The sequence below is a fragment of the Ammospiza caudacuta genome, chromosome 2 (genome assembly GCF_027887145.1).
Source record: "Ammospiza caudacuta isolate bAmmCau1 chromosome 2, bAmmCau1.pri, whole genome shotgun sequence".
Lineage (NCBI taxonomy): Eukaryota > Metazoa > Chordata > Aves > Passeriformes > Passerellidae > Ammospiza > Ammospiza caudacuta.
Window position 1 is genome coordinate 121060422 of NC_080594.1, and position 24979 is coordinate 121085400.

At 51.7% G+C, this 24979-nt stretch overlaps 1 protein-coding gene across 2 annotated transcripts in view; it reads left to right on the plus strand.

Moving 5' to 3' along the window:
- Window positions 1–473: 473 nt before the first annotated feature.
- ITSN1 (intersectin 1) overlaps window positions 474–24979 on the plus strand; it is a 112596-nt gene continuing 88090 nt past the window's right edge. For both annotated transcript variants that reach the window (XM_058800341.1, XM_058800342.1), the window contains exon 1: window positions 474–606. The gene's annotated coding sequence lies outside the window, so the exon portion shown is untranslated. The remainder of the gene's footprint in view (window positions 607–24979) is intronic.

Below are 24979 nucleotides of genomic sequence, written 5' to 3' on the forward strand. Positions count from 1 at the left end.
CGCTTGTGATTGGTCGCAGTGGCCGCCATTCGTCGTGAAAGCCGAGGCGGGATTGGCTCGCGCGGATGTCACTCATTCAATGAGGTGAGGAGGGAGGCACCCGGCGCTATCTGTGGGACGCCGCCGGGGAGAGGGAGGAGACGCCGCCTGCGACTGCCCCATGAGTTAACTCCGTATGCACAGCACAGGCCCCGCACCGCGCCCCGAGCCCTGGCCCCTCAGCCTGGCACGGCCGTGATTAGTCGGGGAGGCGGGACCCTGACGCTGTTCCGGCCTCTGATTGGTACAGCGCCCTGCTCGTCACGCGGGGGGCGGGCGGAGGTCGCGCGTCAGAGAGGGGCCGTCAGAGCTCTGACTGGTTAAAGTGTGTGGGGCTCCTCCCCTTTCCCGGGCTCTGATTGGTGATGCTCCCTGTCCGTCACGCGGGGGCCGCGGCCGCGCGTCAGTACGGCGGCCGCGAGGGGCTCCTCCCCCCTCCCCTCAGACGGGGCGAGGGCGGCGATGGCGCGTCCGGCGGAGGCGGCTGCGGGCGCCGCTCCGGCCCCTCCGGCCCCTCGGTGCCCTGGCCGCGGCCGGGGCTGTGAGTAGGGCCCGCACAGACATGAGGTACGGCCCGGCGGGACGGGGGCAGCGGGGGGCGCGGGCTGCGAGCGGCGGCGGTGGTTCAGCCCAGGCCGGCGGGGGGGCAGCGCCGCCTCAGCCCCTCACGGTGCCCGGGCGTGTCGCGGTGCCGGGGCCGGCTCCTGCCCTGGCCTCCCGGGGCGGGCGGTGAGCGATGCTGCGCCCCTCCCGGGGCCGGCTGTGCCCGTAGCGGGTGCGGTGCCGCCGCCGCGGGGATCCCTGGCTGGGATCACCTTGGTCCCGCTGCCTCCGGCCGCCGCTGCGCCCTGAGCCGGGGAGGGGGCAGAGCCCCGGGCCGGGAGTGCCGTTCCCTGGAATGCCATTGCCTGGAACGCCGGCCCTGGGCAGTGCCGTCCCTCAGGGCTCGGCAAAGGGCACCGCGAGCGGGGAATGAATGCGGGAATGTTGTCCCGGTGTCAGGGAAAGGAAGCCGGTCCCTGGATGGGGCTGTGTCCCTGTGTGAGCCTCTGCCTCGGTGAGCAGGCACGGTTGTGCATGACATTCCCTTTTGTTCTGGTTCAGCTGCTGCTTTATTTTGGGTGAAATATGGGGTTTGCTTGTGGAAAACGGTATTTTCTGTGAATTCCAGCGCCATGGAGGGAAAACGCTTCCATGGCTCATCGGAGAGTATTGTTTAGTAAATAATTCCTGTTAGTGAACCAACCGGCATTCCAGGTGGGATGGTGTGGCCCTCGTTAAAGCAAGAAACACTCTGTCCTCTATCTCTTCCCACTGCCCAGCTCCAAAGTGCTTTTTGTTTAGAGTTTATATGGCAGTAGATATTTAAGGCAATAGCTGTGGATATTAACTGAATATATATTGGAATCATGCTCTGAATGGATGCATTTTCTTAAATCAAGAAGCCAAACGGTATTTTGGGCGTTGCTAACTCTGGAGAGTGTTACTTCACACCATCTTTCCTTCTTTCTTTTTCCTTTTGTTGTAGTCACCTGTAACTTCCCTTGCTGGATATGACCTGGTGCTGCTCTCACCCAGGAAACTTCCTCAGCACCAGGGAGCAGCTGGGGCTGGGCCTGGAGGGATTTGGGTTGGGTTTTAGGGACAGGCTCTTGCCCAGAGGGTGCTGGCACTGCCCAGGCTGCCCAGGGAATGGGCACGGCCCCGAGGCTGCCACAGCTCCAGGAGCCTTTGGCCGGCGCTGCCAGGGATGCCCAGCTGGGCTTGGTGGGCTCTGGGCAGGGCAGGGCTGGCACTGGGGGGTCCCTGGGGGTCCTTGCAGCTCAGGACATTCCATGATCCTTTGCAGAGTAGCTGTGTTTGCTTGAGAATGTTCCATTCTGTCCTGGTTCCTAGATAAAGCAAGGATTGGGCTCTCAGAGCCGTGACCTGCAGTGCCTGTTCCCTCTGTCACTGCTGTTTGGTGGCCTTTCCTTAATGCCTCTAATCCTGCAATTAGGATAGATTTGGCTTCAGGAAGGAATGTGAATCCAGCAGTGAAATGTTTGTGAATCATGACGTTGGGCAGCCTTTTATGGCCTGTCTTTGTACCTCGATCAGGGATTGGAATTGCAGCTTTCAGGAGGATAACTCCAGGGAAAGGAGGAATGGAAGAATAAAGGGGAAAAAGTTAGGGAAAATACAAGCAGTGGGTTTAGGAACGGGGAGATCAGATGGGTGGGAGTTTTCTGTGAGAAATTCTTCCCTGGCACAGGGTGCCCAGAGCAGCTGGGGCTGCCCCTGCATCCCTGGCAGTGCCCAAGGCCAGGCTGGAGCAGCCTGGCACAGTGGGAGGTGTCCCTGCCATGGCAGGGGTGGCTCTGGGTTGGATTTAAGGACCCCCCCAACCCAAACCATTTGGGATTGTGTGATCAGGAGTGCCCAGCCCTGAACATTCCCTGTGTGCCGTGGCAGAGCAGGATGAGCCAGCGGCAGGTTGGTTTGGGGACGCCTCTGTGGGGTGGCCCAGAGTTGTCCTGCTTGGAACCCAGGAGGTGTGAGGGGTTTTGGTTTCTTTTCCCCTACCACAGCCCAGGGCTGCCTCAGCTGCTGTGTGTGCTGGCAGCTTGGAGGGCTCGCTGCTCCAGCGTGGGACACAGCTGCTGCACTTAGGCTGCCCCCTCCACGGCAACTCGCTTTTGTTTTTACTTGCCAGGCGTGAAACTGGGGGGGCGCTGGACAATCGGAACGGGCTCCGGGCCGGGAGCTGCTGATGAATGGCTGGTGCACAGGAAAGCTCGGTGAGAGGTGCAAACCCTCCGTGGGATCCGTGGCACAAGCAGCTAGCCTCTCTAAAAGTGCCCTTTGTGGAATTCCAAAGGAATGTACTCGCTTGCACCGGTTATTTTGGGCTGGCATCGCCTCTACAGGGTTTTAATTGCAGCTGGAAGGATTTAGAGCAGGGTTTGCCAGGCCTTCATCCAACAAACACCAGCTGGGAGCTTTGGGAGGCACCGTGGAGGTGTCTGCTGGATCCACCTGCCTGGAATGAATCTCTGGGCTCTGTGTGTGGCAGGGCTGGAGCTGCTCAGGGTCTGACAGAGAAATTCCAGCTCTGGCTGCAGGAAAGCACTAATTACTGACAGTAATTAGAAACTAATCTCCTATGTGAACAGGGCATTGTCTGGCCCTCCAGAGGATCAGCTTCTTGACCAGAATAGAACATTTCTATTTAATAGAAATTAAATAATTTTGAGTGGGAAGGAGTGGAGAGAGGAATCCTTGGGCATTCTCAGGAAGAAAAGTTATTCTATTTTTGATGCAAAAGTTGCATTTTTACAGCATTCCCTTCATTGCAATCAGTGAAAACACAGAAAACTTGGCTGACATAGTACATCCATGGTTTGGTTTTCTCTTATCAAACTTGCGTGTGTTGGATATTTTCCTTTTTCACATGTTGTTTTTAAGGTAATTGAATTAATTAGTGCTAGTGTCCAAGTGCACATCTTTTCTCTGTGAACTCTGCTTTTCAACAGGTTGTGTGGTAAAATGTGAGTCTGGAATTGTGAAATAATCTCAAGTATGTGAAACCCCAGTCTGTGCTGTGTTTGTCTTCAGCAGCAGTTTCCCATCCCAATCCCCTTTCCCTGCACTGTGTGCCCACAGCTGTGAGAGCTCAGCTCTCCATCCTGGGAGTTGGTAACAGCGAGGTTTTGTGGGGTGGCAATCCTGGAAAATCAAGGCCTGCTGGTATAGTCCATATTGCAGGTAAATATATTGCTACTAATAGTGTGGATCACCAAATCCTACTGGCACTATTACAATCATTCCTCTGGACACAAGTTGTCTCCAAAGTTCAGGTTTTCCTCTGTGTTTTGGTCCTTCAGATTTCCATGATTTCAGATGATCATTTCCATGATTTTCAGATGATTGAGGTTTTCCTCTCTCCCTCAGTATCTCTGAAAGATCTGGCCCTGGGCATGACTAAATGGCTGTAAATGACTGGCCAGGGGTTCAGCTGTGGATCATCTCAAGGTGCACGCTCACGTGCTCCACAGGAATGCACAGTCTGTAGGAAATAGTTATTAATACACAAATAATACAAAATGCACAGAACACCTGTATTTAAACCTGTGCTTCCTGAGGGGGCTTCCCATGGAGCCACCTGGAATGGCTGGCTCCTCTCTGCAGGACTCAGAATAACCTCTGGAGCACAGGGGTTTCTGTACTTCATACAGAGCTGGGAATGTTTACTGCATTCAGATATTCCTGTGAAATAATCCAAATTACTGCATTTAAGTATTCCTGTGAAATAATCCAAATTACTGCATTCAAATATCCCTGTGAAATAATCCAAATTACTGCATTGAAGTATTCCTGTGAAATAATCCAAATTAGTGCATTCAAATATCCCTGTGAAATAATCCAAATTACTGCATTCAAATATTCCTGTGAAATAATCCAAATTACTGCATTGAAATATTCCTGTGAAATAATCCAAACTACTGTATTTAAATATTCCTGTGAAATAATCCAAATTACTGCATTTAAGTATTCCTGTGAAATAATCCAAATTACTGCATTCAAATATCCCTGTGAAATAATCCAAATTACTGCATTGAAATATTCCTGTGAAATAATCCAAATTACTGCATTGAAGTATTCCTGTGAAATAATCCAAATTACTGCATTGAAATATTCCTGTGAAATAATCCACATTACTGCATTTAAGTATTCCTGTGAAATAATCCAAATTACTGCATTGAAATATTCCTGTGAAATAATCCACATTACTGCATTTAAGTATTCCTGTGAAATAATCCAAATTAGTGCATTGAAATATTCCTGTGAAATAATCCAAATTAGTGCATTCAGGTATTCCTGTGGAAGAATCCCAAGTGCCAGAGGGCAGGGTTGGGTGGGAGATTGGGAATGAGGAATTGGGTGGGATTCCATCCCTGCATCCCTGGCAGTGCCAGGCTGGGCGCTGGGACAGTGGGAGGTGTCCCTGCCATGGCAGGTGGGAATGAGCCGAGCTTTGGGCTCCCTCCCAGGCCAGCCTCTGTTGGAATCTCAGCTGCTGGGAGGGGCAGCCCAGGTTTTGCAGCCTCCCTGCACATCCAGGGGTGCCCAAGGCAGGGCTGCTCTGGGGAACAAGAACTTTTAGCTTCTTGTGACAGCACCTCCGTGTGGGTCTCTGTCTGAGCCCCCCGAAGCAGTGGATGAGGGAAATGTTTGAGTGGTTGTGGTTTTGTTTTTGCCGAGGATCCCCCACCCGTGCTGGGGCAGGAGAAGAGCCTCTCTTGCTCCAGGCTGGTGCTGCTTGCCAGGCACACACGGGCTCTGTGTCCCTGCCCTCCCTGCGCAGGGCAGCTCCGGCCTTGGCTGCTGGGCAGGGGCTCAGCTGTGCCTGGGCAGGGCAAAGGCAGCTGCACTCTCAGCTTCCAAAGGTCAGCCTGGGCCTGGGAGGGCTCTCCCATGGCAGTCTTGATATTGTGGTCCCATCCAGCACCTCTGCTTCTCTGCTGGGAACTTGCTGCTTGTATCCTAAATGTTCAAACACTGATCTGAGAGCTGAAAATACAACTGAGCCGATCTTGTGTTAATCACAAATTAAACTCAGAGCTATGTTAACCATGTCCTTATATTGATAAAGCCTTTTCTGTAACTGCAAAAATACATTTTTTCATTTATATTACAATTTCAGATTCCCAGGCACCAGGTTGTGGGCTGGCCTGTGAACTGCAAGGTGCAATATTTAATGGTTTTTGAGTAAGTTTCGCACGTGGCCTTCAGGTGTGGACAGGTTGTGTGGGGATTCCTGTGCTTTTGGTGCTTGCCAGGAGTTACCAGTGCAAGTTCTAGTAACTCCATAAATCTTCAGGGTATTTTGGGGAAGCACAGTTAATTCTTACTGAGAATCATAAAAGCTGACAGCTTGAGAGCTGTGTTTTGTAATAAAATGCCAGTAATCTGGTCATGTACCAAATGGGATGATGTAATCCTTGAGTTTCTTGAGCAGAACTCCTGACATTTTCCTTTGAGTCACATGTGAGCCCAGCTGGATGAACTGAGCTCTCAGACAGACAGACAGGCTCCTGTGTGGGGTTGCTGCTTGGCTGTTTGGCATGGCCATTTGGTGTAATTCAATTTCTAGAGCAGTTCTGTGCCCTGCACCCTGCTGCAGCTGCTGCCTGTGCCTGTGGGTGCTTTCCCAGCTCCCTGCAGCCATTCCCATTCTTACCTGGTCTTGTTTCCTCCCTTTTGTGCTGCACCTGCATTTCCTCATTGCAATGCTCTCCTGAGTTCCAGCGTTGTCTGAGGGCTGCCAGGTGCTCTCTCCCTCTCACCCTTTGTGTTTTCATGGGTTTTGTTCTGTTGGGGATTGGAAGGGCCAATCCCAGCCAGGAAAAGCTTTGGAACTGGCACTGGGTTGTAGAGAGATCTGAAATACTTTAAAAAATTTCTTCCTTGTTAACATCTCTATTCTTCTGTGTGGGCTTGGACTGCAAACAGCAGAATAAGCATCAAAGAGGAGAGGGCAGATTTTTGTGTTGGGATAAAGTAGTGTGGCTGAAGTTACTGCAGGTGTTCAGGGAAACACTGCATTTAAAAGCAGACATGTAACAAAGTTTTTCCCTGTTCTTTTCCAACTAATCCTTACAGTTTTGTTGGTTTTTTTTTTTTTTAAGTTCTGGTTTGTAAAATTTCTATTCAGAGGAAGAGTTCAAAGCATAAAAGTGTTAAAATATGTTTTCACATAAGGTCATCTGTACTTAAATTCATGGCAGGACATTGTGGATTTTTGAAATGTCTAAGGACAAAGTTTGGAAACTGCTTTTATCCAACTTGGAAACTTCTGCCTGTTCTGCTGTTCTGCTCTCAAACTACACCAATATAATGTGCTTATTAAAAACCAGTCAGCAACCTGCTATTGAACACAGTGCATGGATTCTAAGAAGTGTGACTGAAATCCAGTTTTTGTGGATGTTTGCTGCTGAGAAATGAGGTTGTTTCAAGGAAATGTTGCCAAATCAGGCTGGCACGGCCAGAGGAAGGAGGCAAGTGCAGCTCATAGTTTGGGTGGGGCAGCACTCAGCGCCGTGTGGGCATCACTGAGCAGCTCAGCTGGCTGTGCCAGGGATCTCTGCATTCATTGGGGTCAGGGTCTCCAGGGCTGGCCATTCCCGGGGGCCCAGAGCCCTTCAGATGGCTCTGGTGGGACCAGAGGGGATGCTGGGCTGTGACCAGGAGATCCTTTATTGATGTGGGACTGAACCAGATTGATCCTCCCGTTTCCTGCTCTCTGCCCCCAAGCTGCTGGGCTGCCAGGAAGCTGAGGTGTTATCCCTGCTCAGAACTGCTCCCTTATCACAGCTGTTATCAGGGTGATCTGAATGGAGCTGGAGCCTGTGCAGCATTCTCACTCTCCCAGCTCCATGCCTTTTTTAGGGTGTTTAGTCATCCTTTCTGCAGAGTCAGGAGTGAAGGATGACCGTAAATCCCAGAGCTGTGCACAGGCACTGGAGAGCTCTAGTGGCACAGGAATAGGAAGTTCTCCAGCTGCAGTCTGGCAGGGTTGTCTGCCATGGATTGTTTGGTGCTGCTCTCTCAGCTCAGTCTCTAAATCTGAGGCCATTGCTTGCATCTCGTGCTGTCTGCAGATGATGCAAGCAGAACAATTTTGCTTTGTGAGGAGGGAGAAAGCTGCATCCTTTGGAGTCAAGTGCTCTCAGCATTACTCTGAGCTGCTGACAAATGCCATTGTATGGCTCAAAAATCACTGTATCTGTGTTAAATACTGGGGATATTGAACCCAAAGAGTTTTAGAACTTCAAACCAAACCCTGAGTGCCTCTCCTGTCCCCCAGCTCTCCGTGAACGTGCAGTGCCCATTCCTGTTCTTCTCTCTGGTGACAGGGACAGAGCCCAGGGAGCAGCTGGGGCTGGGCCAGGAGGGGTTTAGGTTGGGTTTTAGGGCAAGGGTCTTGCCCAGAGGGTGCTGGCACTGCCCAGGGAATGGGCACGGCCCCGAGGCTGCCACAGCTCCAGGAGCTGCCAGGGATGCCCAGGCTGGGCTTGGTGGGCTCTGGGCTGGCACTGGGGGATCCCTGGGGGTCCCTGCAGCTCAGGATATTCTGGGATTCTCTGATTTTAGGAAATCTGGCAAAGTTTTCTGTTAATCACACTTTTAATTTGCATACAGTCTGTGTACAGCAAAATGTGATGTGGGATCTCTGAGCCTTTAAACATCAGCATTTCACAGAATCCCCAAATCCCTGGGGCTGGCACAGCCCTGCCAGCCCATGCAGTGCCAGCTGTGCCCAATGCCCTCCTTGTCCCCAGCCCAGAGCGCTCAGTGCCACCTGCAGGGATGGGCACTCCAACCCTCCCTGGGCAGCTCTTTCAGTGCTGATGTGTTTGTGCTGTGCTTCTTGGTCAAACTGCAGCCAAACTCTTGGGGTTGCAGTTGGACAATTCAGAATTTCTGAGGTGAGCTGCTGGGATCTGAGCTGGTTTCACTCTGCTCCCGCTTGTCTCTCATGAGACTTTGGAGTCCTTGCTAGGACAGGAGGAGAAGTGCAGGACTGAAAGGAGTAGGCAGATTGCTTGGTCCTGGCTGGACTCCTCATCACTTGGAGGCAGGGTGGCAGAGCTGGAGCTGGGGCAGGGTGGCAGAGCTGAATGCAGGGTGGCAGAGCTGAATGCAGGGTGGCAGAGCTGAATGCAGGGTGGCAGAGCTGAATGCAGGGTGGCAGAGCTGAATGCAGGGTGGCAGAGCTGGAGCTCAGGCAGGGTGGCAGAGCTGAATGCAGGGTGGCAGAGCTGAATGCAGGGTGGCAGAGCTGGAGCTCAGGCAGGGTGGCAGAGCTGAATGCAGGGTGGCAGAGCTGGAGCTGGAGCAGGGCAGCAGAGCCCCAGCTCTGACCTTTCAGTGCCTTGGCTCGTGCTGCTGCTGCTGCTGGGCTGGCAGAGCTGAGGGAGTTCCAGGCATGGATGACATGTTACTGAACCTCAGCCTCACAGGCTGCTCTCTGTTCAGCTGCACTCATTGCTGCCTGGGCTCTGCTGCTGGCTGAATAATGAACTTTGTGCCCATTGTGTCTTTGGGGTTTTGAGCACTTTGATGGAGTTAAGGGGCCAGGAGGATTTTGTGATGGGTGATAAAGTTGCTGCAGTCGGTGATCAGGCGAGGTGTCAGAAATAATGTTGCATTTTTCCTGCCCTCAGTGCCTCCACCGGGACAATGTAACTCTGCAGCTCCAGGGAAATCAGGCCATGCCGCTGGAGCTGCTCCGTTCCCGGGGTTTCCAGAATCTGTTCTGTAATGCCAAGTTCCGGCTCTCCCTGGATTACCTTGGTGCAATCCTGGATTAAACCACCTGGGGTTTCTTAGGGAAAGCACAGCACGGTGTGGCTGGGGCAGGGCAGCAGCCGTGTGTGTGTGCAGGGAGTGTGATCGTGTGAATCTCTTCAGTTGTTGTGTTAAACTCAGACATTCTGCTCGGGAATTCAAACCAGTGACAGAAACGGAGTCCTCCTCTTTAAAACACCCCCTTCAAAATCCTGCCAGCGTTATGAATGAAAACTGCTGACTCAGTGCAGCTCTGTGCACTGAAATGAGACCCAGGGAACCTGAGCACTGAAATTCTGGTGACACTTCACTTCCTTTTGTGGGCAGGTTTATTGTGCTTTGCTGTCCTTGCCCAGCTTCAGAAGGGAGGGAAAGAAAAAAGAGGAGAGGGGAGAAATAAATAAATACTTATTTAACAAAAGTCCTTGAATCCTCCCCAGAGACCCCTGTGTGCAGTTCCTCTCCCTGTGAGACAGCTTTTAGCTGGGGAGGTTTGGAAAGGCAGTAAATGCAAGGGCAGGAGGCTGCAGTGACCTGCACAGAGCAGGGTGCAGCTCCCCAGGCTGGCTCTGCTCTGAGTTCAGTGTGGCACCAGCAGGGCCTGGTTTGTACCAGCCATGGACAAGGGGCTGCCCTGGCTTTTCTGGCACTCCCTGAATGGTTGGGAGGGACTCAGAGCCACCCAGGGCCACCCCTGCCATGGCAGGGACACCTCCCACTGTCCCCAGGGTCCAGCCTGGCCTTGGGCACTGACAGGGAGGCAGGGGCAGCCCCAGCTGCTCTGGGCACCCTGTGCCAGTTGTCCAGGATTTCTGTGAAGGAGCTGAGATGCCAAGAGGAGCCAGGCTCTGCAGTGGGGAGGGGAAAACAGCAGGTGAGCAGAGCTGACCAAAGGGGAAGTGGATTCCATCCCAGCTGAGGCTCTGTTCAGTCCCTGCAGGGATATGGAGTGACAGGAGCCAGGGAATGGCTCTCAGGGCTGGATGGGATCTTGGCCATGAGGAATTGTTCCCTGGCAGGGTGGGCAGGCCCTGGCACAGGGTGCCCAGAGCAGCTGGGACTGCCCCTGCACCCCTGGCAGTGCCCAAGGCCAGGCTGGACACTGGGGGCAGCCTGGGACAGTGGATGGGCTTTAGGGTCCCTCCCAACCCAAACCATGCTGGGATTTCAGACATTTACCTGCTGGGTTCTGTTGTTATCCCTGTGTATACAGTGTTATGAAACCAGGTGATGCATCCTACCAATAATTCCATCTTGCATTAGCTTGGCTTTGTCTCATTAAAGATTAAAAACTTTTTTCTGTGAAGATTTAAATAGAAACAAAGCCTTGTTGTGATAGAAGGAAGAAGAGCTGTTACCTAGTTCGGTGGTTTCCACCTCTCTTTTGATTTGTTGACTTCTAAAATAAACATTCCAAAGATGTGCACTTGGGCTGATGTGCATGAACCTAATATTAGACTTGACTTTCCTGATTTTTACAAGTTACATGGAGCTTTGCTGGTTTGTCTTTGAGCTAGGGGAAAGCACAACCATGAATTCTCAGGGTGCCTCGTTCTTGTTTTGCTGAGAAGAATGCTTCAGCTGAGGTGTTTGCTGGCCTACAGGACAGAGGTTGGGTCTTGTTATGGCTCTGCACATCAGGAAACCTGGAGCAGGAGTGGCTTCATCTGAACATGGTGAGAGCCAGATCCCTGCATGGTTCTGGGGCTTTACAGGGCCCAGATTCCAGAGAATCCCAAATCCCTGGGGCTGGCACAGCCCTGCCAGCCCATGCAGTGCCAGCTGTGCCCACCTTGTGCCCAGCCCAGAGCACTCAGTGCCACCTCCAGGGCACACCTGCAGGGATGGGCACTGCAGAGCTCCCTGGGCAGCCCCTGCCAAGGCCTGAGCTCCCTTTCCATGGGCAAATTGCTGCTGCTGTCCCAGCTGAGCCTGCCCTGGCCCAGCCTGAGGCCGCTCCCTCTGCTCCTGTCCCTGTTCCCTGGAGCAGAGCCCGACCCCCCCGGCTGTGCCCTCCTGGCAGGGACTTGTGCAGAGCCACGAGGGCCCCTGAGCCTCCTTTGCTCCAGCCCCAGCCCCTTCCAGCTCCTCAGGGATTCTGCAGCCCCTTCCAGCTCCTCAGGGATTCTGCAGCCCCTTCCAGCTCCTCAGGGATTCTGCAGCCCCTTCCAGCTCCGTTCCCTGCCCTGGGCACGCTCCAGCCCCTCCAGGGCTCTCTTGCTGTGATCCATGTGCAGGTGCCACTGCAGAGCTGGTGTGTTCTGTGACTGCTTCACCTCCCCAGAAGATTCCCTGATGAGCTCTTCCGAGGGACATGGAAATATTTGTGAAGTTGGGCTGTTGGTGGGGGAGTGTAAGCAGTGTGGAAAAGTCTCATGGAAGTGCTGCTCCCAAGGAGAGGCTGCTGGAGTCGTGTCCTGGCAGATTAACAGAAGGTGCACACCTGGCTGTCTGTTTATCTGCTCCTGGTTATCAGATTTGTTTTCAGCTGCCTGAGTTCTCAGAACTCAGATTTACACTGTGTTTTGGATCACAGCACTGACCAGAGTTTTCTCCTCCCACTAGGAATAGGCTAAACTACTTGGGAAAGTATTTGGCATTTGTATCCAATTTGTTCTGTTTGAAAAATATCTCCACAGCTGGTTGCTATAGGAGCATTATATTCCTTCCAGATTCGATGGTGAGTGTTGGATACAGTGGGAAGTTCTTGGCAAGGTGACTGAAAAGAATGTGTGAAGTTCTTTGTCCCTGGGGCCGGGGCTGGCTCGGAGCCTCCTTGCAGGGCTCCTCTATTGCTGCCTCTCAATGGCTGGCAGGGGCAGTGCTGCTGCGTCTCTGGCCTCTGGCACTGTCACCTGGTTACTCACATTTTGGCCAGGCTGTTACATTTTAATGTTATGGCTCTGTATTTTTATTTTCTCCCTTAGATCTCTGTGTATCTGTTCAGTCTGTCCGGTCTAGGGAGAAGCATTTAAAAAATGAGGTTTGTGTGAGTTTGTTATGGGTCTAAACACTGAACTTTGCATTGAAACCAAATTCAATCTCACTTACAACTGTGAGATCCTGCTTGGAACATCCATGGTTCCCCCTCAGGCTTTTTGGGGTTTTTTTCATGATGCTTAATTCTCACCTGATTTCTGTGTGTTACTGGGGCTGATACTCTGCAACTGCTGTTTCCAGAGCAGATCAATTCTTCTGTCACTCAGAGTGTGTTCCAGGGCTCCATTGAACTCCCATGTGCAGTTCCCTGGAATATCAAATCTGAAGGTTTTACCTGTCTAATCCAAGCTGTTTTAGTCTTTGGGGAAGCAGCCCGAGCCCCAGGATGTGGGCAGAGTGCCTCATGCCCTTCTTGCTGGATCCCTGCAGGATTTGTTAGGAATGTTCTCTCCAGGCTTTGGGGGAAGCCACGTGTGGTGTTGGCCTGTTCAGGCAGGTGAGTTTGGATGTGCCTTAATATTCTGCAGCTTTTGTTTCCAAGTGCTCTAACAGCTTCCTGAGCTGCCAGCACTGAAATGAATTTCATAGAAACTCACAGAAGACTCCAAATTCTGCAGTAGGTGAGCAAAACACAAAGCTCAGTCCTCTGGTAGCCCAATTTGGGCTGGCACAGGGTGCCCAGAGCAGCTGGGGCTGCCCAGGATCCCTGGCAGTGCCCAGGGCCAGGCTGGCACTGCCTTGGAGAGCCTGGCACAGTGGGAGGTGTCCCTGCCATGGCAGGGCTGGGATGGGGTGAGCTTTAGGGTCCCTCCAGTGCAATCCTTGTGGGATTCCTTCTGGGGTTCCTTTTGGGATTCTGGGGTTCCTTTTGGGATTCTGGGGTTCCTTCTGGGATCCTGGGATTTCTGGCCTCAGCTCTGCCGTGCCTGTCTGTGTTTCAGGAACTTGTGCCTCCTTTTCCATGGTGGTTGTTGGAACTCCCCAGAGTTCCCTGACAGGTTCTGGTGCGCGTTGTCCTGAGCTGTTGCATTTCCCCCTCAGCCTGCAGGGTTTGCTCTGTTGCCCGGTTTCTGTGCCTCATTCCAGCCTGATTCCTCTGGTTCCTGGAGGATTTTAGCAGTGCTCTGAGCCTGCCCTGGCTGCCAGGGTTTGGGAGGCCCCTGCAGGCCTTACACAGGAACCTTTCAGAAGGCTCAGGGAATGATCTCAGCATTGGAAGATGCTGATTTTTCTGCTGGGCCCAATTCAAAAATCTTTTCCTTTGTTCATGTCCTGAAGGAACAAGAGGTGCTGCTTGGGGTTTTTCCTCCTTTCTTCCTGCTCCTGGAGCATTCCAATTGCCAGCTGTCCAAGCAATGCTTAAAAGGGCCACAGACAAACATTTACCCCAATGCTTGTGTTATTCCTTCATTTGCCCTCATTTCATTGGAACCATTAGTGAGATTCCTCAGGGCTGGAAGCCATGAGCTGTTGCCATACAGAGCTGCTGTGGCTTGAGAGTTGTCATGGATAATGTTTGCTGGAGAACTGCAAATAAAAGGAGAAGAGAACAGAAGTGTGTGAGTGAATGGCCTCTTCAGTGTAGAGCGTGAGGGCATCTCTTGCTGGGGACCTTAATTCAGGTTTATTTGCTGTTTCCTCCTTTAAACATATGAAGTGGCTTTTTTACTGGACTTTTTTTTTCTTGTGTAATTTGGGATTTCCTGCCTAAAGTTTCACCAGTCCAGCTGAACATTTGGAGGAGTGCTGAGTGCTTGGGCTCTCAAACTGTCAGCAGCAGCATTAATCAGATGAGAACTGAGCCATGTTCATGTAGTTTTATCTCTACAGGTACTTAATTGTTCATTTCTGTGAGAAAGCAAAGTGGATTTGATGCAATAATGGGGCTGGGTCTGGCTGGTCACAGCTTGGGGACAGAACTTGTCACCTGGAGAATGCTGTGGCTCATCCTTGGCACCTTCAGGGCCTCTGTTGGTTCTGCATTAGGAAATACCCAGTGCTGCACTTGGGATGGGGCAATCCAGCATCAATCCAGGCTGGGATGAGCAGAGGGAGCAGCCCTGGGAAAGCTGGGCCTGCCCTGGGCTGAGCCCCAGCTGGGATCAGCAGAGGGATTGGGGTTGGGATTGGGATTGGGATTGTGCCCCTCGGGTGATTTCCCAGCTGCAGAGCTGCCCCAGCCAGGGAGGAGCTGGAGCTGCTGCAGAGCCCAGAGGAGGCTCCAGGATGGGCAGAGGGATGGAGCAGCTCTGCTGGCAGGAAAGGCTGGCACAGCTGGCATTGCTCACCTGCACAGGAGAAGCTTTGGGCTGAGCTCAGGGTGGCCTTGCAGGGCCTGGAGGAGCCCCAGGAAAGCTGGAGAGAGACAATTGCCAGGGGATGCAGGGACAGCACACAGGGAATGGCTCCACACTGAAAAATTCCAGGTTTAGATCAGATATTAGGAACAATTTCCTGCCTGGCAGGGTGGGCAGGCCCTGGCACAGGGTGCCCAGAGCAGCTGGGGCTGCCCCTGCACCCCTGGCAGTGCCCAAGGCCAGGCTGGACACTGGGGACAGTGGGAGGTGTCCCTGCCATGGCAGGGAATGAGTTTATGAGTTTAAGGGTCCTTTCCAAACCATTCTGTGGTTCTGTATATTCATTTTCCACACTCAGTGGTGGTTGTGTGTTATTACCCTTTCCTGTCCCCAAAGGGGGACAAGCAAACCTTGAGGCAAAAGTTCAGAATCCTGGCACTGCAAGCAGCCAACTCTTCACCCCAGCGAGTTCATTTTGGATTTTGTCTTCACTTCAAGCCCCAGTAAAGACCTGTGGTACTTTCCAGGAGAATTGACAACTTCACTGCTGATTTTTTTGACTGATGAAGGTTTGATTGTAAGTGCTTCAGTACAGGGTGGTTTTGAACAGTTGAAATATTGACAAGTTAATTTTTCCTGTAAAATATCTTTAGGTTACACTTCTGCAGCCAAGTGGCTGCCATAAACCCTTGCTTGCTGTTTCAGAAGGTAGTGATTGATGAAGTTGTGGATTCATCATTAGAATGCCAGTTTTCATTTAGAGCTCTCAGCTCAGAAGGTGAATAGCCAGAAATGTATTTTTAGTGTGCAGAGGTTATTCTGGAGGTGCTGGCAGCTGCCAGCTGGTGGGAATGCTGTGCTGGAGCCAGAGCTGAGCAGTTCTGAGCCTCTGCTCTCAGGCTGTACCCAGCCCTGCTGGGTTTGGTGCTGCAGCAAGTGGCCCTGCAGCCATCTCCTGCTGGAGTCACAAGGCAGACGGAGAAATCAAGGAATCCTGATCCACAGTCAGGAGTGGCAGCAGCTTCTGAATCACCTGGATGAGTTGGGGTTGTCTGGTTTAATCCACTGCTGCAAGCGTGAGCTATAAATTGTGCCACTTGTTCCTGCTGTGCTATAATTGTGCACACCTTTCACATCTGTCACTGTCAGGCCCTGATCTCTGCTCCCTGCAGCAGGGACAGCCCCTGAGGGAACAGCTCGAGCTGTCTCAGGGAGGGCTGGGCTCCAGATCAGGGAAAGGTTCTCTCAAAGCTGCTGTCAGGGCAAGGCAGACCCTAAAGGAAACTGCTGTCTTCAGAGCATTGCTCTGTGGTGGGTGTAGCACCTTCTGAGCAGGTTTGATCTGTGCCCAGAGCTGTGAACCTGGGAGAGCTCAGCCTTGGGGAGCTTGGAGTGCTGTGAGGGCTGTGGGAGTAGGAGGGAGGAAAGGGATGAGTTGTGTTTATACCGAGGAGGGCTGTGTCCTGCCCTTCCTGCTCTTCATCATTCCTTGGCTCTCCTCTCCCTGACCTCTCTTTACTGTTTCATCTCTTCACTTACCTTTTTCCCTCCCTGCCTTTGCTGAGGAAACATCCTGGCTTGGACCAGCCCTGGGGTGTGCAGCAGGAGCAGGGCAGGGATTGTCCCTCTGTGCTGGGGTCCCTCCAGGGCTGGGCCCAGTTCTGCTCCTGCAGGAGAGCCCTGGAGGGGCTGGAGCGTGTCCAGGGCAGGGAACGGAGCTGGAAGGGGCTGCAGAATCCCTGAGGAGCTGGAAGGGGCTGCAGAATCCCTGAGGAGCTGGAAGGGGCTGCAGAATCCCTGAGGAGCTGGAAGGGGCTGCAGAATCCCTGAGGAGCTGGGAAGGGGCTGGAGAATCCCTGAGGAGCTGGGAAGGGGCTGCAGAATCCCTGAGGAGCTGGAAGGGGCTGCAGAATCCCTGAGGGAGCTGGAAGGGGCTGCAGAATCCCTGAGGAGCTGGAAGGGGCTGCAGAATCCCTGAGGAGCTGGAAGGGGCTGCAGAATCCCTGAGGAGCTGGAAGGGGCTGGGGCTGGAGCAAAGGAGGCTCAGGGGCCCTCGTGGCTCTGCACAAGTCCCTGCCAGGAGGGCACAGCCGGGGGGGTCGGGCTCTGCTCCAGGGAACAGGGACAGGAGCAGAGGGAGCGGCCTCAGGCTGGGCCAGGGCAGGCTCAGCTGGGACAGCAGCAGCAATTTGCCCATGGAAAGGGAGCTCAGGCCTTGGCAGGGGCTGCCCAGGGAGCTTTGCAGTGCCCATCCCTGCAGGTGTGCCCTGGAGGTGGCACTGAGTGCTCTGGGCTGGGCACAAGGTGGGCACAGCTGGCACTGCATGGGCTGGCAGGGCTGTGCCAGCCCCAGGGATTTGGGATTCTCTCTGGGGTGCAGAGTTCAGGGTGGCTCTGTAGGATCCAACCTCAGTGCCAGTGAGCAGGGTCAGGCTGTGCCATCCCAGGAGAGCAATCTGTGGGTGTACTTGGGCACTGATTATCAGACAGCACATTAAAAACTTGCAAATGTGAGGGTCTGAAGGAGGAAGTTTGTTGTCACAGCTGCCTTGGCTCTCTTCTTGAATCAAACTTGAAAGGATTTTTAGATCTATTATGTTGGGAAGTCAGCATCATGTTACAGTTTTGCACTTGGACTTGGACTTTTTTCCCAGTGCGAGGCTGCCCCACAACCTTGTAGCAAATTTTCCTGATTACAGGGAACTGCAAACCAGTGCCTTTTGAAGTACCCACAGGGGAGAAATTTGTGAGCTACAGTAAACAAACCTCCCCATGGCACAGATTTGTGACTTACAGTAAATAAACCATTAGCACTAACAACAGCCTTAATGTTCTTATCCTCTTGCAGGAAAGGAATTTTTTATCCTGGAAAGACATATTAAGGCATTTCAAGGCAGGGAAATTACTCTTTGCAGTGTTATTAACTGTCCAGACTTCCTGGCTCGTTTAGAGAAGGATCATAACAAAGTTTCCAGAGCCAGCATGGAAAATGCCTGTGCACATGGTGCTTCTCCCCCAGCCTGCACCCTCCAGAGCAGCTCCAAGTACTTATACAATGAGGATGAGCATCTCTTCCCTAGCTAATACATGTTTGTTTTTTCTTTTTAAAGATCCTGTCTTCCATATCTAGATTTTTCCTTGGAGTTCTTGGCTTTGTGTGCATCTCCTTGTTCTCTCCAGCATGGCCTGAAATGATTCCCAGCCCTTGGCAGAAATGCAGAATAGCTGGAACTTTGGGTCACTTGGAGCCACCCTCAGTGGTTCAGTGCTGCTCCAGAGCTGAAATCTGCCTCTTCTTCCAATCAACTCTTGCCTTGACTGGGGCTTTGTGTAGAGACAAACCTGAACCTCCCTCTCTGTTTGCTTTGGGGAAATCTTGTTCCATAAACCCTCACCCCCAAGTCCAGTGAAATCCATGGAAAGTCTTCCCTTGGTTTGCGTCTGTTTTTGCTGATTTCTTTGCTGTGTCTGAACTTGCCATTACCTGATAATGCATCCAGCAGGGTTATTCCTGGCCTTGTATCTCAGCATTGGAAAAGAGCAGGGTTGGATGGGGTACTGGGAGAAATCCTTCCCTGGCAGGGTGGGCAGGCCCTGGCACAGGGTGCCCAGAGCAGCTGGGGCTGCCCCTGCATCCCTGGCAGTGCCCGAGGCCAGGCTGGACACTGGGGCTGGAGCAGCCTGGGACAGTGGGAGGTGTCCCTGCCCAGGTGCAATGGGATGAGCTTTGGGATCCCTCCAACCCAAAACATTCAGTGATTGCTTTACCCCAGCCAGGGCCTGAAATTTTTTCAGTTGTTGTTGAGATGCTGGAGCCTGGTTTATGTGGAACTGCTGGGAAAGCACAGTTGGCACCTGGAAAGAAAGCTTACACATTTTCTTGGTGCCATTTGAATGTACTTACAGTCAATTAATAATTTCTTTAATCTAGAAATAGGATTTTTAAGTTGGATTGTGCCTTTTGAAATGTATGTGTGTATGTTCTATATGTATGTACAGTTTGTGTTTTATCTTGCAGACTGTTTGTTTTTCCCTTCTCCCATTGCCTGTATCACTTGCCTGGTTTTGTGCTCACACCAGGGATGCTTTTGCTCTTGTGTGCAAACTGGTTTTAAGCATTTTGAAGGGAATTGATCTCATGGAAGCAGGAGACCCTTGCTTTGGGATAGGCCCTGTCTCATGCAGTGGAGCCCTTTTTGCCTCATTTCCTTAGAGAGTGTTTAAAGATATTTTAAATAGGAGACAGGAACCTTTGCCATGTTGAATTCCTTCTTTAGGCTTTATGAGAGAGTCCCTGACCCTCCCTGTGAGTGGTGCCTGCTCAGCCCCTTTGCAGTGCAGGGAAATCCCTTGGTTTTACCAATGCCCAAGGGCCTGTCCTGTCCCAGGGAGTTTCTCTGTCTGTCTGTCCAACATTTCCATTTTTCCCTATAAAGCTGCTGTTTCTTGTCTGCTGGACCCTTTCTCCTCTTGGCCACCTGTGACCAACCAGTGCTGGAGCAGCAGGGCTGGGTGTGCCCAGAAGGAGGGTGACAGAAATGACAGCCTGCTGTAAATGCCTCAGCTAAAATCTGTTTGTGCATCTGAAGAGCTCCTCGTGTCCTGCAGGAGCTGAGGAGGCAGAGCAAGGAAGAAACTCAGAGCCCAGCGTCGTTGGGTGGGAGAGAGGAGCTGCCTGAGCCGTGGTGCTGTGGGCTAACACAGCTCCTGAGATGCTGATAAGAGCTGCTGGATGCTGAATAATTCTCCTGTGAAATGGCTGGTTTGGAAATCTGCTTCCAGATCTGCACCAGCACAGCCCTGTGCTTATGTAACTGGGAGAGTTGAGGAGAGCAGCTGCTGGCAGGGGACACAGTGACCTCCCTGAGTCCTGCAGGGACAGAGCTTCCATCACCAGCTGCAGCCTGGCCCTGCCCTGCCAGACCTTTTATCTGCTGCATGTGCCTCGGAGCAGGGGGCAGGGAATGGGCTGCACATCCTGAACTGCCTGACTCCACACTGCTGCTGACTCAGGGCTTTTCTTCCTTCCTGCCCTTCCCCCAGCAGGGCTGGTACTTGCTGCCAGAGATGGGGAAGGTGAAGTGAAACAACTCAAGAATAACCGATTTTCTTTTTTTTTTTCCATTGTCCCCATTTCAAAGGGTCAGCTCTAAAGCTGAGACAGGCACGTGGATGTTCACAGCATAGCTGTGGGGGATTAGGTCAGGCCTACAGTGATTAAATCTGGGCTGGAAGGCACCGCTGCTGTCCAAGCCAGACTTAACGGCTCTGACCTATTCCTTTGGCTGCCCTGATTCCTTTAAAAACATCCAGCTGGATTGAAATGGGAGTTCCTGCAGAGTTGTGTCATGGGCATCTGTAGGAGAGGGAGGGAAGAGGTTTATCAGCCACTTCCCAGAGCATTTCCATGATCTTCTTGGCTTGGGTGTGCTGCAGCTGTGTCCCCCGGCTACAGAAAATGGCCTGAGGCGGGTGGAATAGGTGCGAGAGTTGATGCAGGAATAAAGAAAGGGATAATCTGCAAAAAGCCAGGTAATTATTTATTCTCTAACCCAGCTGGGGTGGTTCTTGCAGAGGCAGCAACTGCAGGAACAAGGTTGGTTGTGGTGAGGGCTGGGGAGATCAGAATGTGGTAAGGGGAAAATGCCCACAGAGGTGCCCCAGCTTTCAAAGGTGGAGCTCAGGGGTTAAGGGTGCCAGGTTAGAGGTGTGCTGTGACTGTCAGACTCCTCTTAGAACAATGAATCGAGGATAAAGCTGGCACTGAGGGGGTGCAGAGCACTCAGACTCGGCCAAGGCTCCACTCCAGGCTTTGGGTACTCCTGTTTTGTTCCAAGAGTCTCCTGAGTGCCATTGCTGAGGGTCCTGCAGCCATGGGCACAGCTGCATGAGCAGCTTGGAAATAAAGCCTGACTGCCTTCAGTTTATGGCATGGACACACCAGAACCCATCTGCTTCACCTGCTTCTCTGGGTGTTCATGCAGTCACTGATGGCTGAGGCTGGGAGGGACCACAGAGGGTCCCTGGTGCCACCTCCCTGCTCCAGCAGGGCCATCCCAGAGCAGAGGGCACAGGGGGGGCCCAGGTGGCTCTGGAATGTGCCAGGAGGAGACTCCAGCCCCTCTCTGGGCTCTGCTCCAGCTCGGGCCCTGCCCAGGGCAGAAGTTGTGCCTCCTGTGAGGGGAATTGCTGGGCTCAGGCCCTGCCCGTGGCTCTGGGGCCATGGCTGGGCCTGGAGCAGAGCCTGGGCCTGCTCTGAGCTCTGCACACAGGGACAGCCACAGGGACAGCCACAGGGACAGCCACAGGGACAGACACAGGACAGACACAGGGACAGGCCCAGGCAGGGCTCAGCCCCTCTCTCTCCCTGGGGCTCCTCTCCAGCTGAGCAGCCCCAGCTCCCCCGGGCTCTCCTGGGCTCCAGGCCCTTGCTCAGCTCTGCTGCATCTGCTCTGGGAGCTCCAGGTCTGTGAATAAATCAAACAGCCTGTGAGATCCAGGGCACACAGCACTCACATCCAGCAGGGAATCCTGCACTTTCTTATCCTCCTTTCCAGATCGTTCTTGAAGTTAATGTCAGGCTGCCATTAAGGTTGTTGTAGGTGTGCAAGTATCCCCAACTTCCTAATTGTTGTCTTGCAGATTTTTGGGTTCAGTACTTGTTTTAAAGGAGGAGGAGTCAGAAATTGCCCACTGCCATTGTGGTAATGAGGATTTTTACACACTCCCCCAAGGAATATGTGATCACTGCTACACCTCTGTCAGTAAAGACAACTTTAAAAAATCAGCAAACTGTAGCACTAAGAAACTCCTGGAATTCCTGCTTTGCAGGGTCTGGTGGTTCTGAATGAAGCCAACAGCTATTAAACTGAAAATAAAAGAAGATACTTATTTCTTATTAAGGGGTTTGGAAACAGTTGAGTGATACTCAGGCTTTTCACTGTGTTAAATCTTTTAAAATGAGAGTCTGTCACCTCTTGTATAACATATTATTTTAAAATGAGAGTCAGTCACCTCTTGAGAAGGGTGCTGCAATCCAGGCACAGCTCAGCTGGGACTGGAGGAGCCCTTGTGTGAGAGATCCTGGGATCCCTGGTGCTGGCACAGCCCTGCCAGCCCATGCAGTGCCAGCTGTGCCCCACGGGCACCTTGTGCCCAGCCCAGAGCACTCAGTGCCACCTCCAGGGCACACCTGCAGGGATGGGCACTGCAAAGCTCCCTGGGCAGCCCCTGCCAAGGCCTGAGCTCCCTTTCCATGGGCAAATTGCTGCTGCTGTCCCAGCTGAGCCTGCCCTGGCCCGGCCTGAGGCCGCTCCCTCTGCTCCTGTCCCTGTCCCCTCTGCTCCTGTCCCTCCTGTCTGCAGATGATCTTTCAGGTCCCTCCCAACCCATTCCACGATTCTGGGATGCAGAGGTGACTCCTCAGCAGTTTGATCATTGCCACAGCTGTTGAAAAGCATCTGCACTGGGGAGGTGCTTTGTTAATCTCTTCTGGGTGCTGGGTGCAAGATAAAAGAAATGGAAGGACCTGACATTTGTGAAGGTTTTGACTTTGTCAGTCACTGCTGTAAGGAACAGCAACTGGGAAGTTTTGCAAAGTGGTGCCTGAGTTAAAATGTGATCCCCAAAGAGCAAGGATCAGAATTCCCTGGATGCCTCAGAATGCTTTTGTTTCCAGCATTGATCCAGACTTACCAGGCTTTGCTAAACCTCGGGGTCCCCTGACTGCTCCTGGTGCAGAGGCTTTGCCGTGGGACGTGTGCCAGCTGCACACCCTGCTCCCAGCCTGGCACACTCAGGGCTGTCCTGCTGGGGGACTTTGCTGTCTTCTGGAATTCTTGGAGGATATTGGGACTTTATCTGGTTGGGTTTGTCTCTTTTTTGTTCCTGTGGGAGTAGGAAGGTGACTGATAAGTGGCCTCAGGAATTAATTCTGGCATTCAGATCAAGCATTATCTCAGGAATTGTTTAGGAATAGAAATGCTGGGTTGCATTTTAGGGAAAACAAAACCAGGATCTTTCTTGTGTGAAACGTGTCTGTATAAACACACAGCACTGAAATAGCTCAATTATTGTTAATTTCTACCTCCTGTGGCTTTATTGCAGTTTTCTCTGTAAACATGGCCTCAGCAGAGCACAGAGAACTTTAAATAGAAACTCTCATCAAGTTCTGAGCCATAAAGTCCGTACATAATACCCTGTGAAAGGAATTCTCATATTTGTCTGACCCTATGAATAAATGTTTTTACTGGAGATATTTTCAACCTCCTCATTTTTTTGAGGTAAAAGCTGTAAACATCAGTACTTAAATTTAGATATGGTCTGGGATTTTATATATGTGGAGTTGTTCTACATGGTTCAATTTTACTTTTGTGTGAACAACTGGTAGGGTTACAGTTAGATTATATATATATATATTAGTATATATAATCTAATATATAAACATATATATTTTATATATATTTATATCCTTATATATTTTATATATATAGACCCTAATGTATTTATAATATATATAATTATTTTAAGTATATAGGTGTGTATATATATATACACATATATAATTTTAAAAAATATATATATTAAAACAAACAGTGCTTGTATACTGAGTATTGGTTTATGAGAACAAACAATTTGGAGTGAGGATCAAGAATTTTAAGTATTTCTGAGCTTACTACAGCAGTGTAAGGTGGTAGAGAGAGCCCTGAGAGCTCTACATAAATCAGTTTTACTTTTATGTGAACAACTTGAAGGATTACAGTTAGATTATACATATATTTTTAATATATATTATATATATATTATAACCTTATATATAATATATATAAACCCTAATGTATTTGTAATATGCATAATATATTTTTTATATCTATATCTATAGATATAGATATATATATATATATGTAAGGTGGGAGAGAGAGCCCTGAGAGCTGATCTGGGCAGGGCCTTTTCTCCCTCACTCAGAGCTGGGGGTAAGCAAATATTTCACGTTTATATATTATATTTATATTATTTTATATATATATTCTCTGTAAAGATAATTGTGCAGGTGATCAAGTCCCATTTGTAGCAAATCTAAAAGTGCTGCTGGAGTTCATTGCTGGTGTTTGTTGCTCACTCCCCATCCCTGTGCCAGGGCTCCCCTCATCGTCCCCAGCTCAGCCGTGGGGAAGGCTCCCTGTGCTCTGAGCTCCATGGGAAGCCGTGCATGGGGAGCTCCCTGTGCTGGAAGGGACAAGGCCAGGGGTGGCACTGGATGGGCTTTAAAGTCCCTGCCAGCCACACCATTCCGTGTTCTGTGATTGCACTCCCAGGCTTTTTGGGCTTCCAGAACGCCCCAAAGCCAGAGCTGTTCAGTGCAATGGAACAACTGTCACAAGCAGGGCCCTTCCTGCCGGCCCAGAGCAGGGAAATCACGGGGAGCAGCTGTGGGATGGTGCTGGGGGCATTTCCCATCACTGATCTGCTGCAGTGCCATTGATCTGTCACTGCTGAGCCTGACCTGGGAGCACCAACGCGCTCCAGTGCCCCACAGACCTGCCAGGGGTGACAGGACAGGGGGAGCGGCCTCAGGCTGGGCCAGGGCAGGCTCAGCTGGGACAGCAGCAGCAATTTGCCCATGGAAAGGGAGCTCAGGCCTTGGCAGGGGCTGCCCAGGGAGCTTTGCAGTGCCCATCCCTGCAGGTGTGCCCTGGAGGTGGCACTGAGTGCTCTGGGCTGGGCACAAGGTGCCCACGGGGCACAGCTGGCACTGCATGGGCTGGCAGGGCTGTGCCAGCCCCAGGGATCCTGTGCTGGTTTATTTGCTTTACAATACTTTACATATATATGATATTTTCTAAATAACAACTGTGCCAGATGTTTTTGGGGATAAATAATACCTGTTCTCCACCCCTGAGCCCTTCAACCCCAAAACCAGAATCCCAGAGCAGCTTGGGTCAGGACAGACTCAAAACACCACCTGGTGCAACCTCTGGGGGGGCTTGGTGTCCCTGGTGTCCCCCCAGGCGTGCACAGTGAAACCTGTGCCTGTGGAACCCAGGTGGTCCCTCAGGATAAACAGCAAACTCCTGCCTGTTCCACTCAGGGAGGGATTTGCCTTTCCCTCACTTTGCCTCTCTGTCTCTGGGTCTGCTCTGAGCTTTGCTTTGGGTCTCAGCCTCTCACATTTCAGTACAGCTCTCTGCTCCTTCTCTCCATTCCCCCAGCTGGCTTTGGTTTGTTTCTCACTTTCTTCTTTTTTCTTCCCTCTGCAAGTTCTTTGGAATAGTTTCTGCTTTCCTTGGCATCCAGCACGGGGCTGGAGTTCAGTTCCCACCCCCGCTCCTGTTGCCCTGTGTTCAGGGTAAAGGGGGAAAAGAACTCATTCC